This window comes from Nelumbo nucifera, chromosome 5, assembly GCF_055504915.1.
Source record: "Nelumbo nucifera cultivar China Antique chromosome 5, China Antique-T2T, whole genome shotgun sequence".
Lineage (NCBI taxonomy): Eukaryota > Viridiplantae > Streptophyta > Magnoliopsida > Proteales > Nelumbonaceae > Nelumbo > Nelumbo nucifera.
In genome coordinates, this window is record NC_142653.1 from 58,335,527 (window position 1) to 58,341,697 (window position 6,171).

Genomic DNA, 6,171 nt, shown 5'->3' on the forward strand with positions numbered 1-6,171 from the left:
ACCCACAACAATACATTAATTAGGTAATTTGTCTGAGTTTCCTGTATGTAGAGATTTAGGCTATGTTTGGTGTGAAGGCCCCTACCTTTCCCGAACTTTTCCTTCAAACCAATCACAACCTTAAATCTTATTGTTTCTTTTGAATTTTGGGGAAGAATTACCCTCGGTTCTTATATATCTCTTTTTTCCTTTACAAAAAAAAAGGCTTTATATTGTGGTTTTGTTTTAACATTGCACTAGCCACGTCATAGAAAAAATCATTTGCTTTTGGGATTTTTAGACTGCACTCCACCTCAGAAATCCTAGTTCTATCGTATAGTTGGAGGTAGGTGTCAACTCGGAATTGATGCTAATTCATGGACTGGTATGAATATTATAGGTGCAACTATTTATAATTTTGAATTGTTATAGGTATACAGTTCAAATCAGATTTCTGAGATGAAGTACAATTTAAAAATCAAAAGTCATTTGATCCGCATCAACCTCTTTGAGTATGTATGTTATTGGAAATGCTTCAAAGCAACAGAACCAACTTACATGAATCTTCAGTTCAAACCCCCCAAATGGGCCCTAAACATTGCCATTCCCTCATCTCAATTGAATAAAAGACCATTAGAAAAAAGAGTTAATTTCACAACCAACGATTTTCTTCTAACTATCCTGGGCATTGTGGGCCATCTGCATTAAATGAAACTAGTAAAATTCAATGTGACACTCGGGTTTCTAATTAAAAAAAATTGATACGCATATCAAGACAACCATATAATTGTTTTTGTACCATTTTATTAAATTATTGCGAAATCAATGGAACTTTGTTGCTACGGCATTTGCATAAAAATTGTCTTATTCATTAAATCATCTGGCAACCATATAATGTCTTATTCATTAAAAATGTTAGTACAATCATCTTCCACCTACTCTGTATCTAAATCAGGTTCGAAATGTTTAGGGGTATTGCACTTTTTAGACACATTCTATGTGGTCAAGGATGAAAAAATTATTCCCTCCAACTTCCAACTTAGGGTTACAAATGAATCGAATCAAATTCGACAACGGGTACATCCAAATCCGGTCCATTAAGAATGAGAGATTTGAGCTCGATCTAATATATATTTGAATCTAATTGGTTCATATATTTGATTGACAAAAATATGCCTGTTTGGTTCATGGGAATAAAGGACTGGAATCAAAATCAGAATGGGTCATTCTGATTCCAACTGTTAGATTGGATGGAATTAGAATCCCATTCTTATTTTTGATGGAATGGCATTTCTCTATTTGAGGGGATGATCATTTCCTCCCTCTCCCTTTGGAATGAAATCCCATTTAGGCTAATCTCGATTCTCATTCAGATTCTTATCTAAACCAATGGAAATTGGCTATTCCGATTATGATTCTAAGGGATTTCAATTTTAATTTCGGCTATAAACCAAATGGACCCTAAATCAAATTTTATAACTTAAAAGTAGCTTAAAACTTAATTATGAAAAATGGACTCTTAATATTGAATCTTAACATATCATATCAAACAATATCTGAATTTGGTCTGATTAACAAACAGATCATATTTATCAGATAATGGCTAAAAAACTATCCAAATCTAACTTAAGCAAACCCGAATTAGATCATCAGACTCAATCCAATTCATTGCAGCCCTACTCCGGACCTATTAGACTTGAATCCCACATAGAATCATTTGGGTTATTAGGTCAAGAGTTGAATGGTTTGAGCATACTGTCAATGGCTTGATTGGTACAAACAAAAATACAATAAATAAATAAATAAATTATTCTAGTTATCTTTTAAAACTATTCTACATCAAAAATCTATACTATATAAAAAAGTGTGGATTCATAATGGAAGTTTTTTTGAATTATTTATTTGTTTGAAAAAGGGTATGAAAGTCATTTAATTATAGCTTTAATACTAGTATTAATAGCTACTAAAATGTCTATATTTGTCTGTTATTGTAAGGGTTGAACCTCATTTAATCCCCTCTCAATAAGTTTTATACTTAATGTATTAACTCCTATTTTCTCTTATTAAATCTCATATTTAAATTATTTTTCATTAATAAATGCTACCAATTAAATCCATGCCAATATTTTTAATAATATAAACCCATATATTTTAAAACTGACTCAAAAACAAAATAATTCTTTATCCAAGTGGTGGCTAATCAATTCAACCATCCGAATCAAATTGATCAACCTATGAAGTCATAATTAGGTAATAAAATTTTTAAAATAGAAATAAATATATAAAATTACAGAAATATAGAAAAAATAATCATATTTATGATATTTTTATTAATAAAATTAAAAAATTAAGTGTAATAAACAAGAATTATTTTATTGATAATGAAAATGAAATACATAATTTAGAATTGATAAAAAATAAAATTATTTTGCTATTAAGCAAAGATCAATAATTCAACTTTTGGGTCAAATATGTTAACATTTAATGTCATAAATAAATAATAAAAATTAATAAAATATAAAAATATAAAAATGAAAAAAAAATACATAAATTTTGCAAAAAAAAAACATTCAAGAACATGTATAATATCATATAATTATCATCTTAACAAAAAGTAAGTGTGACATCAAAATTATTTTTAAATATAGAAATACAAAAAAAATATAAAAAGAAATCGAATACATCTATAATTTTATATTTAAACTACTATTAAAAAAATGAATAAGATTGCAGAACTTTTTTTTACTAAAATATTCATTAATTAATTTAGTCCCTATTTAATTGTGAGGTTTAAACTTTAAATTGAACTACTACTTTTCACCTCATTCAATTCTCTCTATTTAAATATTACAGTTATTTGATAAATGGACAAAAAAAAAGATACACGAAAATATAAAACATTACAAAGAAGAATCTAGCTAAGCAGGTAAGTCTGTCAATGATACTTGAAACTTAACAAATCGATTCGATTATCACATATTTAGATGATGTGTTTATGTAATCAAATTTGGAAATTTTCAATTTACATCCGATTTATGATAAAAAACTCGAAGCAGATGGCTTTGATTAATCAAGTAATTAATGGATCTAGAATGAATCCATTTGCCTTATAAATTTATATCGGGTCAACTAGGTTATTGTACTTTTATTGAGTTTATTTCTTGTACTCTAAGCAAATTTTAACATGGTTTTTGAACTACCATTGACTCGGACGGTTGGACCGTTTGGCTCAGGAACCGTCCAAGCAACCAGTTCCATTTTACCCCAAACCCATTCCCTGGCCAAAAACCATTGACCCAGGCATTTTAACTGTCAACCTGTTCAATCCATTCAACGGTTTTTGGCCATTTTTAAAATTTAATTATTTTTTATTTTATTTTGTCAGAATGAGCCATCCATTCGAACCAGATAGTTGAGCCATCAACCCAAAAGCTAGTGGCCAGAACGGTTCCGATTTCGGATCAATTTTTAAAATATTGTTTTTCAATGAAGATTAGCCATTAACTTTAAAAACATTTTTGAGAAACAGGCATCCCACGAACCGTTTTAACTGCTTGTTCTTTAATTATTAATTTATTATTTGGTCATCCAGTATGAACCAAGTCTCATACCATTGCTCCAAAACCCAACTTTTTAAACTTTGGCCGGATGGGAATCAGGCGAGTCAAACTTTTTAAATATGGGCCACATCATAAGGGAGAATAATGCACCCGCGTTTTCCGCTTGAAGTGCTCACTATTTAGCCACATAAGGCTAAGGGATCCTGAAATCATGACTTTTTGAACAAAGAAACAAATTGGTGGAGTCCACATAAGTAAGCCATTTTCTCTTTAAGGATTGGAGACCTCACCATGTCGCCATGACCTCTCTCTCTCTCTCTCTCTCTCTCTTGTATCTACCTTTAAATTTTTTATTTGGGTCATTTGCAGCCCAAAATAGTTTTAAAGGGAAAGTATGGTTTTGGACCAACTTTTCAGCTCTAATTTGACAGTCAACTTTGAATATACATGATGAAGCCATTTTAAAATTTAAGTCCTACATAGGGAAAAATGAAATATACTTCTTAAAAACTGTTCTGGCAGAATTTTTAAGTTATTAATGAATTTGGTAATGGTGGGTAGACCCTTATCCAACCTAATTGTTTTGTTTTTTCTTTCTTTCTACAAACGTAAAAGATGTTTTTAAGGTTGTGTTTGGTTGCAATGTATATTTATTTGCACTGATGCAAAATTATGATAGTGTAAATGATTTTGGTGTAAATTATGATATATTTTTATTTCAAATCATACCTTATTTTGTTTGACTGCAATACAAATGAAATAAATCAAGGCTTTAAGAAAAATAAATTAAAATCCAAAACAAATTCAAATCAGAATTTGCATTATTTTCATTTGCACTCCTATACATTTGTGCTAATACAAATAAAATTGCACTGCAACCAAACACAACCTAAGTTACTAACCTTTACAATTTACTTTAAAATTATGCCCCCTTTGGGGTGTAACTGAATTGAACCTACTCATAAGCTATTCGAGTTTGAGTTGATAATATAATTAATTCAAGTCAAGCTCGAACAAGTTGAGTTTGAGTTTCATAATTTCTAGCTCAAGTGGCTCATGAGACTAGTGGAATATAATAAAATTTAATAATTTTTAGTAATTTTATATATTAAATTTTTATAATATAAATTAATGAATTTATAATCAAGTTTATTAATATATTTTTATTTATAACTTATAACATTAGGGTCTATTTGGTTCATAGTCAAAATTGGAATCGTAATCGTCTAATCCCATAGTCAATTTGGTTCAGACAAGAATAGAAATGGAAACTGGAATCAGCAGGAATGGAATTTCATTCCCAAGGGAGGGGCATGGGATGGCCACTTTCTCAAATGGGGAAATGTCATTCCATCAGGAATGGAAATAAGATTCCAATTCCACCTAACCAAACAGTTGAAATCAGAATAGTCGATTCCAAACCCCTATTCCTACAAACCCAACAGGGCCTTAATTTAGTTATAACCAAATCAAGTTTGGATTGAATTGATACTCGCATACATCAAGTATACATTTGAGTTAAATTTGAGTAAATCGAGCATAGACTTGAGTTGAATTCAAGTAAGAAACTCGAAACTTGAGAGCTCAAATAGCCCAACACTTGACTCCACTTGCTTGATTACACCCCTATCCTCTTCCAATGCCAAACCTCTGCCATTTCAGTCTTGTTAAGTAGCCAAGGGCTAATTTGGGAGGACTGAATTTGATTGAACTGCTTTCATTAGGTTATGTTTGGTTTGAAGGAAAAGGTAGGGAAAGAAAAAGAAAGGTAGAGAAATCTATACAACTTTTCTAAATGTCCTCCAACTTTTTCTTTATTTTCCCTACTTTTTCCTTCAAACCTAAAAAAAAAAAAAAAAAAACTTGAATGGAATACCCTATCATTTCTGACCGAAAGACAGCTATTTTGGGCTTACGAGTGTTTTTACCAAATGTAGCTATTATCTAAGTGGGACCCATCTTATGAAGCCAAAAGCTGCTACCTGAACGCTCTCCCAAACGGGCCATATTCACCAGCTCATCCACGTTTTATTGCAATAGAAATTTACCAATAATTTATAAAAAATTGTCAAAATTGTAATAAATTAACAGAAATTAATCAAGAAAATAATAAAAAATATCAATGTTACCAGAAAATATGATAATTTCTATAAATTACTAAAAGTAATAGCAAAGTACCAATATTTAAGAAAATTTGTCATAATAACCACAAAAATATAAAAAATGAATTAAAATTATTTCCAAAGAACCTAGCCTACTTAGAAATCAATTTCAGGGCTCTATTCATGACTACATTGAGCACAAGAATTAGGTTACCAGCTCCCTTACAAGAACTATTTCACCCAGCATACTGTCTGTCCCCTTACAAGGTGCATCCAATTTTGCTACTAATTTATGCTCTGGATGAATTTTTGCTTTTGAGCTTTGCGCTGCAAACAGACAAAATTGAAAGCACAAATCATGCTTACCCAAACACAATTCTAATGCTTGTGGTCAAAATGTCAAATAAAACACATAAAACAAAAAAAAGAAATCAAATTTGAGAGTACAAAGAACAACCATTAAGGTATTTGGTACCGTGGCCGGTTGAACGGACAACTTTTGTATTTGATTTCAGTATTGGAAATCAAAA